We start from the raw sequence: 12,255 nt of genomic DNA, 5'->3' as shown, positions 1-12,255 counted from the left end.
TGTGGACAGATCTTGGTCACTTGGAATTTTATATATTTAGTAGGTAACTTTTCCTCACATATTTTTGTATATTCAATAAAGTATTAGTTTTATCTAATCCCTATAGCGTTCCTATCTACAGTGAATTATTTTTGATGGTGGAACGCATACCACTATTAGCTTGTCAGTGATTCAATTTATAGCTATCAACATTTACTATCTTTTGAAAAATCTGTAGGAGAAAAAAGTATTATAGTGAATATTCCTTATATTTCAAATACAGTAATTAGTGAAAAATCTCTTGTAGAAAATAGTACATAAAAAATGTTGTGGATAAAGGAGTGAACACAGAATTTTTTAATAATTGCAAATCCAGAGTTATCGGCACTGAGCCTTTCTTTAACTGAAGAAGTTGGAAGACATGGCTTAAACAATTAGAAAGTGAAGCACAAAAATGTATTGAATTGATAAAAAAAAGCCTCTGAATGTAACACTGTGACTAGTAATAAGAATATGGAGATAGACAACTCAGCATTAAAAATTCAAATTGACTATGATTACTCGCTAACATCACCTTCCTCTGATCAAGGTACCGTAATTTCCTTGATAATAATACTACAAATATTGATTCAACAATATCTGCACAACTACAACATGACAGTTGTACAATTGATACTGAAAAAAGTTACGCAGCTGTAAAATTTTTTTTTTTATTTGTGCAGATTTAGATGTGGAGGAAGAAGAAGAGGATTGTTTGGATGTAGAAAGTGAAGATGAGGACATAGAAGAATATCTGACACCCAGCAAATTTGAAGATTGTATGTAAGAAACTGCTGATCCAGCAAATGATGAAACATTTTTAATATTCAAAACTTCACTACATACAGTAATTTCTCTAGTCCCATGTTCATACTGCAGGTATGAATCTTGCAATGCAAAATTGAAACAGATCTCCATCCGTAAAAAAAAAAAAGGGAAGTATGATAATTGTCGATGTCCGCTGCGAAAAGGGACATGTTATTAATTTATGGCATAGTCAACGCAGAGTTAAACATATACCTGTAGGAAATTTGCCCATTGCAAGTGGGAGTGTTTTAATATTACAAACATTTAAAGTATCTCACAAAGATCTTATTATCGCTATCAGAGAAATTATTTCGCATCTACCATTATTTGTCATTGTCAACAAGAGCAGAAATCTGTTTTCAAATATCTAGAGAACCGACCCGTCTGCTTAGCAGGAGATGACCAAGCAGACAGCCCTGGATTTTCAGTAAAGCATTGTGTATACACATTTCTAGAGATAACAAATAAAAATGTTGTATTTAATTTACAACAAATAATTCCACCAATGTATTCAGTCAATCTAGGAAAACAGGCTTTTAAATCTTTGCTTGGTGAACTTCTAAAAATTTGAAAAATTGCCACTGACAGACATGTAGCAATTTGTAAGATATTAAGAGAAAATTATCCTTCAATTTCTCACCAATTTGATGTATGGCATGTAGCTAAGTCTACTTTCACACTGGCGTTTTGGCTTTCCGTTTGTGAGATCCGTTCAGGGCTCTCACAAGCGGTCCAAAACAGATCAGTTTGCATTCTAATGCATTCTGAATGGAAAAGGATCAGCTCAGAACGCATCAGTTTGCATCAGTTCAGTCTCCATTCTGCTTTGGAGGTGGTTGGTGTCAGTCTGATGAAAATGAGCAAAAAACTGATCCGTCTTGGCACACAATGTAAGTCAATTGGGACAGATTAGTTTTCACTGACACAATAGAAAACTGATCCGTCCTCGATTGACTTTCAATGGTGTTCAAGATGTATCAATCTTGGTTATATTAAAGATAATACAAACGGATCCATTCTGAACGGATGCAGAAGGTTGTATTATCTGAACGGATCCATCCATGACGGATCTGCCCAAAACGCGAGTGTGAAAGTAGCCCTAGGCTACTTTCACACTTGCGTTCGGAGCGGATCCATCTGGTATCTGCACAGACGGATCCGCACCTATAATGCGAACGATGGTATCCGTTCAGAACGGAACCGTCTGCAATATATTTCTGAAAAAAATCTAAGTTTAATTGTTAGTCAGACGGATCCGTCCTGATTTTGCATTGAAAGTCAATGGGGGACGGATCCGTTTGAAATTGCACCATATTGTGTCAACGTCAAACGGATCCGTCCTCATTGACTTACATTGTAAGTCTGGACGGACCCGTTTGACTCCGCACGGCCAGACAGACACCCAAACGCTGCAAGCAGCGTTTGGGTGTCCGCCTCCTAAACGAAACGGAGGCGAAAAGGGGCCATACTGATGCATTCTGAGCGGATCCTTATCCACTCAGAATGCATTGGGGATGTACGGATCCGTTCGGGGCCGCTTGTGAGAGCCTTCAAACGGAACTCACAAGCGGAACCCCGAACGCAAGTGTGAAAGTAGCCTTAGTCAGTTGCCAAAATTTTTTAACTTCATCCAAGTAAAGAGAATTGCATTATTTGTCCGATTTTGATAGAACCAAAACACATCTTTGGTGGCGTGCTTAAACATGCCAAGAAAACCATAGTTTTGGGAATGGGAGTCTGATGGAACATATAATAAATGTCAACATAATGAAGGGCCCAACAATACAAAATGGCTTATTGTTAACTCACCAGCACATGACAGACTCAAGACCATAGTTGATAATAAGTCTCTTCTAAGAGAAATTCCTTTCTTCTGTCACATTGGAGAACTAGAAATCTGTCAGAGCACCATCCTAAGGTACAGACCGTAGAGAGTCCATTTTTTATGATGCCATGTTAGCTCGCACTCAGTTAGTAGTTTTAGTTCATAACAAAAATAGTGTACGACTTCAAAGTACTTGAGGCTATGTTATAGAGTTGAATACTCAAAAGTAGAAGGCCATGGGTGGTAAAAAGAAAGTATGAAAAAAAATCTGTACAATTTTTAAAATAAATACGGTAAGTAGTGATGTTATTTCTTTAGTTTCTAAAGAACATTTTTTCGAATGGGAATCTGCACTTCCAAAACGCCAGTTAAAAAACCTTCTAAAGAAGAAATTATAAGTGTCTTTCAATCTCTTTTCTGGATACACAATTGGAGATTTATTAAACTGATGTAAAGTAGACCTGGCTTAGTTGCCTATAACAACCTATGTGATTAAATTTTTCATATTTAGCAGCTCCTTTTGAAGATGAAAGGTGGAATCTGATAGGTTGCTATAGGAAACAAAGTCATTTTTTAATAGGTTTTATAAAACTAAAAAAAAAAATTGATTTGGGTACATTCACACGACCGTAAATCTGGGTCCGTATGTGTTATTGCTATGCTTTTTTGAAAATGGTTACGGATGCATTCATTTCAATATTGACACAAAATATGCGTGCACAAGTTAATGTCACAGCTCACCTGCAGAGGACAGTGAGCCGCAGCATTAAACGTTGCGTGCGTACAGCACGTCTGTGCTTTTGCACAAGGTAGGCAGAGCACTGCGAATGCCTGGGCCTGGCGGCGAAGTATGCTGGCGAGAACTGGAGAGGATTACTTAAGATCATTTCAGGGCGGGCCAGAGGACACCATGGGGAGGGGTTGGGCGTGCAGATCACAGAGGTGCCTGGGCACTTACAGCCATAACACCGCCCCTAGGCACTTTCAAGACCTATTTTACATAAGTTTATAACCTCGTTTTTGAAACTTGTCTACATGTGATAAACACATCAAAGATGCTGTTTCATTCATGTTTATGTGCACAATAACGCTGTATGAACAGTTTAAAACATGAAAACCTGGTGACATACTCCCTTTAAATAAAATGGCAGGATGTGTTAGGTAACATTCACATGCAGAGGACCACAAATATTGATCACCAGTACGCGGGCATGGGCTGTGTGAATCCTGTATTGCGGCGCAGACCCATGTACTTTTTTTTAAAGATGGATACAGGATTTGCAGTGGGTGTAGCTGCTGGAGACAGAGCAGTATGGTGGGGGGGGGGGGGGCGTGTCCAGCCTGTGACTCATCACTGTGCAGTGCAGCCAGGCTTGTGTTTCAATAGTTATGTATTAAAAAAAATAAGAAGGGGAGGAAGTAAACAGATCTACCAGGATAATCTAATGCCCAGACAGGCATAAGGAAAATTTAGACATGAAAAAACAGGTATTGGAGGCATCTGTATGCATGGTGAGGGATGTTAGGAGCACATAAAAAGAATTTTGATTTTGGGATCGAACAACCCCTTTAACCACTTCAACCCCGCTAGCTGAAACCTCCTTAATGACCAGGCCACTTTTTACACTTCTGCACTACACTATTTTCACCGTTTATTGCTCGGTCATGCAACTTACCACCCAAATGAATTTTGCCTCCTTTTCTTCTCACTAATAGAGCTTTCATTTGGTGGTATTTCATTGCTGCTGACATTTTTACTTTTTTGTTATTAATCGAAATTTAACGATTTTTTTGCAAAAAAATGACATTTTTCACTTTCAGTTGTAAAATTTTGCAAAAAAACCGATGTCCATATATAAAATTTTCACTAAATTTATTGTTCTACATGGATGATCCCCCCCGTCATTGATCACCCCCTTGTAAGGCTCCATTCAGACGTCCGTATGATTTTTTACGGATCCACGGATACATGGATCGGATCCGCAAAACGCATACGGACGTCTGAATGGAGCCTTACAGGGGGGTGATCAATGACAGGGGGGTGATCAGGGAGTCTATATGGGTGATCACCCCCCTGTCATTGATCACCCCCCTGTAAGGCTCCATTCAGACGTCCGTATGTGTTTTGCGGATCCGATCCATGTATCCGTGAAAATCATACGGACGTCTGAATGGAGCCTTACAGGGGGGTGATCAATGACAAGGGGGTGATCAATGACAGGGAAGTGATCAGGAAGTCTATATGCGTGATCACCCCCTTGTCATTGATCACCCCCCTGTAAGGCTCCATTCAGACGTCCGTATGTGTTTTGCGGATCCGATCCATGTATCCGTGGAGCCGTAAAAATCATACCGACGTCTGAATGGAGCCTTACAGGGGGGTGATCAATGACAGGGAAGTGATCAGGAAGTCTATATGCGTGATCACCTCCTTGTCATTGATCACCCCCCTGTAAGGCTCCATTCAGACGTCCGTATGTGTTTTGCGGATCCGATCCATGTATCCGTGGATCCGTAAAAATCATACGGACGTCTGAATGGAGCCTTACAGGGGGGTGATCAATGACAGGGGGGTGATCAATGACAGGGAAGTGATCAGGAAGTCTATATGCGTGATCACCCCCTTGTCATTGATCACCCCCCTGTAAGGCTCCATTCAGACGTCCGTATGTGTTTTGCGGATCCGATCCATGTATCCGTGGATCCGTAAAAATCATACGGACGTCTGAATGGAGCCTTACAGGGGGGGTGATCAATGACAGGGGGGTGATCAATGACAGGGGGGTGATCAATGACAGGGAAGTGATCAGGAAGTCTATATGCGTGATCACCCCCTTGTCATTGATCACCCCCCTGTACGGACGTCTGAATGGAGCCTTACAGGGGGGTGATCAATGACAGGGGGGTGATCAATGACAGGGGGGTGATCAGGGAGTCTATATGGGGTGATCATGGGTGATCAGGGGTTCATAAGGGGTTAATAAGTGACAGGGGGGGGGTGTAGTGTAGTGGTGTTTGGTGGTACTTTACACAGCTACCTGTGTCCTCTGATGGTCGATCCAAACAAAAGGGACCACCAGAGGACCAGGTAGCAGGTATATTAGACGCTGTTATCAAAACAGCGTCTAATCTACCTGTTAGGGGTTAAAAAAAATCACATCTCCAGCCTGCCAGCGAGTGATCGGCACTGGCAGGCTGGAGGTCCACTCGCTTACCTTCCGTTCCTGTGAACGCGCGCGCCTGTGTGCGCGCGTTCACAGGAAGTCACAGCTCTCGTGAGATGACGCGTATATGCGTGACTCTGCGCAGATCTGCGTTAGGCGGTCCGGAGGTGGTTAAGGAAGTATATATAGGAGTATGTGACTGTAAATGATATCATAAGTGATAACCTGCATGGGTTTACCAAGGACAGAAGTTGTAAAAAAAAAACTATTTGCTTTTATGAGGAGGTGAGTAGAAGCCTGTACAGAGGGACGGCTGTGGATGTTGTGTTTCCCTCATAGACGTTAAATAGGTAAAGTAAGGTCTATAGGCTTGGAGAGTATACAGTCATGTGAAAAAATTAGGACACCCTTTGAAAGCATGTGGTTTTTAGTAACATTTTTAATAAAAGGTTATTTCATCTCCGTTTCAACAATACAGAGAGATTAAAGTAATCCAACTAAACAAAGAAAACTGAAGAAAAGTCTTTTCAAGATCTTCTGTAAATGTCATTCTACAAAAATGCCTATTCTAACTGAGGAAAAAGATAGGACACCCTCACATGTATTCCCTCTTAAATTGGCTCAGATCTCACACAGGTATATCACACCAGGTGCACATAATTAGTAGATCGTTACTCTGCATGTTGAATGAGGCTTGCCCTATTTAAACCTCAGACATTTAGTTTGGTGTGCTCCTGACTGTTGAAGTGAGAGTGAGCACCATGGTGAGAGCAAAAGAGCTGTCAGAGGACTTCAGAAAAAAGATTGTAGCAGCCTATGAGTCTGGGAAGGGATTTAAAAAGATCTCAAAAGATTTTGAAATCAGCCATTCCACTGTCCGGAAGATAGTCTACAAGTGGAGGGCTTTCAAAACAACTGCCAACATGCCCAGGACTGGTCGCCCCAGCAAGTTCACCCCAAGAGCAGACCGCAAGATGCTAAAAGAGGTCTCCAAAAACCCTAAAGTGTCATCTCGAGAACTACAGCAGGCTCTGGCTACTGTTGATGTAGAAGTACATGCCTCTACAATCAGAAAGAGACTGTACAAGTTTAACTTGCATGGGAGGTGTGCAAGGAGGAAACCTTTGCTTTCCAAGAGAAACATCGAGGCCAGACTGACATTTGCCAGAGATAAAGTTGACAAAGACCAGGACTTCTGGAATAATGTTCTTTGGACAGATGAGTCCAAAATTGAATTATTTGGACACAACAGCAGAGGACATGTTTGGCGTAAACCAAACACAGCATTCCAAGAAAAGAACCTCATACCAACTGTGAAGCATGGAGGTGGAAGTGTCATGGTTTGGGGCTGCTTTGCTGCAGCAGGACCTGGTCAGCTCACCATCATAGAATCCACGATGAATTCTACTGTGTATCAGAAGGTGCTTGAAGAACATGTGAGACCATCAGTTAGAAAATTAAAGCTGAAGCGGAACTGGACCATGCAACATGACAATGACCCAAAACATACTAGTAAATCAACCAAAGATTGGCTGAAAAAGAAGAAATGGAGAGTCCTGGAATGGCCAAGTCAAAGTCCAGATTTGAATCCCATTGAGATGCTGTGGGGTGACTTGAAAAGGGCTGTACATGCAAGAAACCCCTCAAACATCTCACAGCTGAAAAAGTTCTGCATTGAGGAGTGGGGTAAAATTTCCTCAGACCGATGTCGAAGACTGGTAGATGGCTACAAGAACCGTCTCACTGCAGTTATTTCAGCCAAAGGAGGTAACACTCGCTATTAGGGGCAAGGGTGTCCTATCTTTTTCCTCAGTTAGAATAGGCATTTTTGTAGAATGACATTTACAGAAGATCTTGAAAAGACTTTTCTTCAGTTTTCTTTGTTTAGTTGGATTACTTTAATCTCTCTGTATTGTTGAAACGGAGATGAAATAACCTTTTATTAAAAATGTTACAAAAAACCACATGCTTTCAAAGGGTGTCCTAATTTTTTCACATGACTGTAGTTTGTAATTGGATTAAACAGCTGGTTGAAGGACCGTGTCCAGAGAGTTGTGGTCAATGATTCTGTAATGACCGGCGTCACACACAGGGAGGAAAACAGGGAAAGCCCTGCCCGAGGGAGAGGGAAAGGTGGTGACCCCTAACTCACCTTGCGGCTGGCACCTGACTGCCCTGACGTCCCTAGACGGGTTCCTCACCCGTGCGGCGATCACGTGCCTAAACCCTGGCTTTCCCTGAAATGAGCCCTAGATAGTGAACGGGCCGGTGGGATCGCTAGTCCGCACCACTGCACTAAGAGGCAAACACCAGGGAGAGGACAGACAAATACAAACAAACACAAACACCCAGGTGGGCGACCACAGCAGTCCACAAAGGTCCAACAGGGATCCGGAGGGTAGCGTTCTGAAACAACCATCCGAGAACGCAGCAACACAGCTCCAGTGGGTCAGAATAGATGTCCAGGCAGGAAGCTCTATCTCTGGCAACCAGAGAAGTGTGAGAGAGGAATATAAGGAGGTTTGGGAGTGCTGGACAAGGAACAGCTGAGGAGAAGGAGCTACGGATCCCTGAGTGAGCCAAAAGGGTTTGCAAAGCAAACCCAGAAAGCTACCATAAGGAAAACAGCCCTATCTTAAATAGAGCGTGCAGCCAACCGCTGCGACTTCCTGACCCCGGGTATAACTGAGTCAGGCGTGGTTCTCGATACCCTCGTGACAGATTCCTATTCAGAATGTCTCGAGTTATAAGTGGTGTACCCCAAGGTTCAGTGCTGGGTCCTTTATTATTTAATGTATTTATTAATGATATTGAGGATGGAATTAATAGCACAGTTTCTTTGCAGATGCCACTAAGCTATGTAGTACTGTACAGTCTATGGAAGATGTTCAAAAACTACAAGCTGACTTGGACACTTTGAGTAAATGGGCCTCAACTTGGCCAATGAGGTTCAGTGTGGATAAATGTAAAGTTATGCACCTGGGTAGTAATAATCTCAGTGCATCATATGTCCTAGGGGAGGTAACACTGGTGGAGTCACTTGTATAGAAGTATTTGGGTGTCTTTGTAGATCATAGATTAAATAACAGCATACGATGTCAATGAGATGGTTCTAAGGCTATCAGGACATTGTCATGTATTAAGTGAGGCATGGACTTGCAGGGCAGGGATGTAATATTACCACTTTACAAAGCGTTGGTGCGGTCTCATTTGGAATATGCAGTTCAGTTCTGGCCACCAGTCCATAGAAAGGATGCTTTGGAACTAGAAAAAGTACAAAGGACGGCGACTAAACTGATAAGGGACATGGAGGGTCTTAGTTTTGAGGAAAGACTAAAATAATTAATTTTATTTAGTCGTGAGAAGATACGTTTAAGGGGGACATGATTAACCTATAAAAATATATACAGTAAATGGGCCATACAAAAAAATATGGTGAAAAGCTGTTCCATATAAAATGCTCTCAAAAGACAAGGGGGCACTGCCTCCAACTGGAGAAGAAAAGGTTTAGTGTCCAGAACTGTCAAAGCTTCTTTACTGTAAGAACTATAAATCTATGGAATAGACTACCTCCCGACGTGGTCATGAAGGAACAGTGGACAGTTTTAAAAAGGGTTTAGATAAATTCTTAAAAGTTAATGACATTAATGCTTATGAAACTGTGTAGAAATCACTACAGAAAGGAGTCTCACTTCCTTTCTGGGATTTGCGTCCCCACCCTATCCCTAATTTAAACTTGATGGTCTTATGTCTTTTTTCAACCATATTAACTATTTAACTATTGTAGGAAGGCGCAATGGTCTGTTGTTGACGGAAGGTACAGTATGTGTCACCAAGGTTCCTGACCTCGGTGAAGTAAAAGCCGGTATTTTCAGGTGTCAGTGGCAGCTAATTCTGATTGACACGTGCTCCCCACGTGCCAGGCCGGGTCTTGACTGGCCTATAAAAAACCCAGCTAGCAGTGTCAGCTGGGAGTGATTACCTCTCTCTGACAGAGGAGCTTTGGCAATCGCTGGTGTGGGAACTGAGCTCTGTGCTGGGCTGGAAAGCCGAGACCTGTGTGTTGGAAGTGCAGGACACTTAAAGACTGCATTTGGACTACTGGAGGCAGAACCACCGACAAGGTGACGTTTTATTTTTATGCAAGAACTTGCTACTCGGTGTGAACAAACACCAACCTTACAAAGAGTGTTTTTGTTTGACCTTATGTGTAAATAAACACGGACATTTGAATTACGAACTTGTACTTTGCCTCTGTACTGCACCCGCTTATCCCAACTACCAGAGCGAATCCCCACACTATGCACCCAGAAGTGTATTGCAACTTTTGTTACAAGTGAAGAGAACCATGACTATCCTGCTCCTGTCTCTCTCTTCTGCTTTTCTATACATTTACACTGGGGTATACACTTTCCATAAAAAATTGGTTGTATTGTCAAAAACTCACCTGTCCAGGCTCCAGTGGCACGATCCCCAGCTTCATCGCAGCCATGTCACGAGAGATGCGCTGTTAAGCAAAGCCCCCTAGTGACTTGTTATGTGTCTGGTTCTGCTTTTAGCTTGTCTTCTGACCACTCTCCTTTTTCTCATTTGGTATTTCATAGCCTGTCTGGTTCTGACCCATTTGTGTACGACCCTATTTTTGTGTTGTTTTGTCTCTTGGCATTTGTCTGTCTCTGCATGTAAGTAGTATAGGGGCCATCAACCAGTTGCAGTTATGTTGCCTAGGGCCTTTACTCCAAGTAGATATGAAAAGCATGCTGGGTTCTAGGTCAGGGCTCACTGTCCATGTCTGTCTCTTACGACATGCATTACATTATCACTGGCCAAGAAAGACTGGTGCCTGCACTGTTCTGAATGCCATGACAGCCATAGTCTTACAAATGGAGGCCATTTCACAGTTGTTGCAGGATATAGCAGAGAGGGTCCAGCAGCAGGAATCCCGCCAGACCATACCCCCTGTGTCTGCAACACAGTCACCAATGGAGCCTAAGATTAAGCTTCCTGACTGCTTCTCTGGTGACTGTAAGGGTTTTGCTACTTTTAGGGAGAGTTGCAAACTCTATTTTCACTTGAGACCCCATTCTTCGGGTACTGAGGCACAGCAAGTCAGCATTATCATGTCGCTGTTGCAAGGTGACCCACAGGAGTGGGCATTCTCTTTACTGCCTAATTCCCCTGAGCTGTATTCCATAGACCGTTTTTATGCTCTCAGTCTTTTATATGATGAGCCTGACAGCACTACTTATGCTGAGAGTCAGCGTCTCTCGCTGCGTCAAGGCAGGCAACCTGTAGTAGAGGAATATTGCTCTGAGTTCCATAGGTGGTGTACTGCCTCCGGCCCTTAGGTCACGATTCATATTAGGCCTTTCAGACACTCTGAAGGACCTTCTTGTTAGCCACCCTACACCAGGGTTTTTAGATGAGGCCATGTCTCTGGCTATCCGGGGTGGTCACTCAGATGCACAGTTATTTCTCGATAAAACTTGACAGGGTTCTGTTGCCTCTGGCAACAGAAGATCATCCCTCAGAAAAATGAGCTCCTACACAGCTCTGTAGACCTACTGTAACTATAAAACATGTAATGGGTGCCCTTTCTCAGTGGATCATTTGTAATTCAGATTATATACTGCCCAAAAGTTATTGACGGTGCCTTCAAAGCAGTTTCACTTGAAGTAGATAAATATGATTAATCAGGGGCAAATATACAAATCATGGGGCCCCATATAAAAACTCAGTATTGGGCCCCCCATCCCCGCACAAATATAAAGTACAATTTTTGTAACTTTAAATATATATATGGGTGTTCTTGCACAGTCTGACAATGGCAGCACTGACTAGATAGAGTGATAGAGTTTATACATTTAAAGCAGAATCTTCATATATTCGTGTATTTATGTATTTCCTTAAAACAGCTAGCTCAGTACAAAAATTAAACACTGTATTTATGTTTTATATTTTTTATTAGTGTATTTAAAGGGGTTATCCAATCCTATAAAAATCCCCCTAATATATGCCGGGCCCGCCACACTGAATATACTTACTTGGGTCCCCGCTCCCTGCGCCACTCCTGGTCCTCGCACCGTCGCTGCTACTTCTAGCATCGCGGGTGACACTAGGAAGGCTCGTCCCTGTCTCCACCTGCCTGTCACTGCCTGCCCTGTGAGAGATCTGAGAAGATCGGATAGACTTGCAGCACGTGAGTCTATCTGATAGGTCTTTCTGTGTTTCCTTTCTGTTTGTTGTTGTGGGCAGGATCCCGCCTCTCCACAGGTTCTGCTCGTTAGCTGTTTAAAAGGCTCTATTTTAGTCCGCCTTTTACTGATGACTTTGCAGTTGATATTTTCTTTCTGAAGTTCTATACTGGTTGTTTGTGGATCCTCTACTTCCCACTCGTCTCAAGATAAGTCCTCCTGTTCTCCCCTTTGTGCGTGTGTTGCT

This window comes from Bufo gargarizans, chromosome 3, assembly GCF_014858855.1.
Source record: "Bufo gargarizans isolate SCDJY-AF-19 chromosome 3, ASM1485885v1, whole genome shotgun sequence".
Classification (NCBI taxonomy): Eukaryota; Metazoa; Chordata; class Amphibia; order Anura; family Bufonidae; genus Bufo; species Bufo gargarizans.
The sequence above is the reverse complement of the archived record's forward strand: the minus strand, read 5'-3'. Positions refer to the sequence as shown.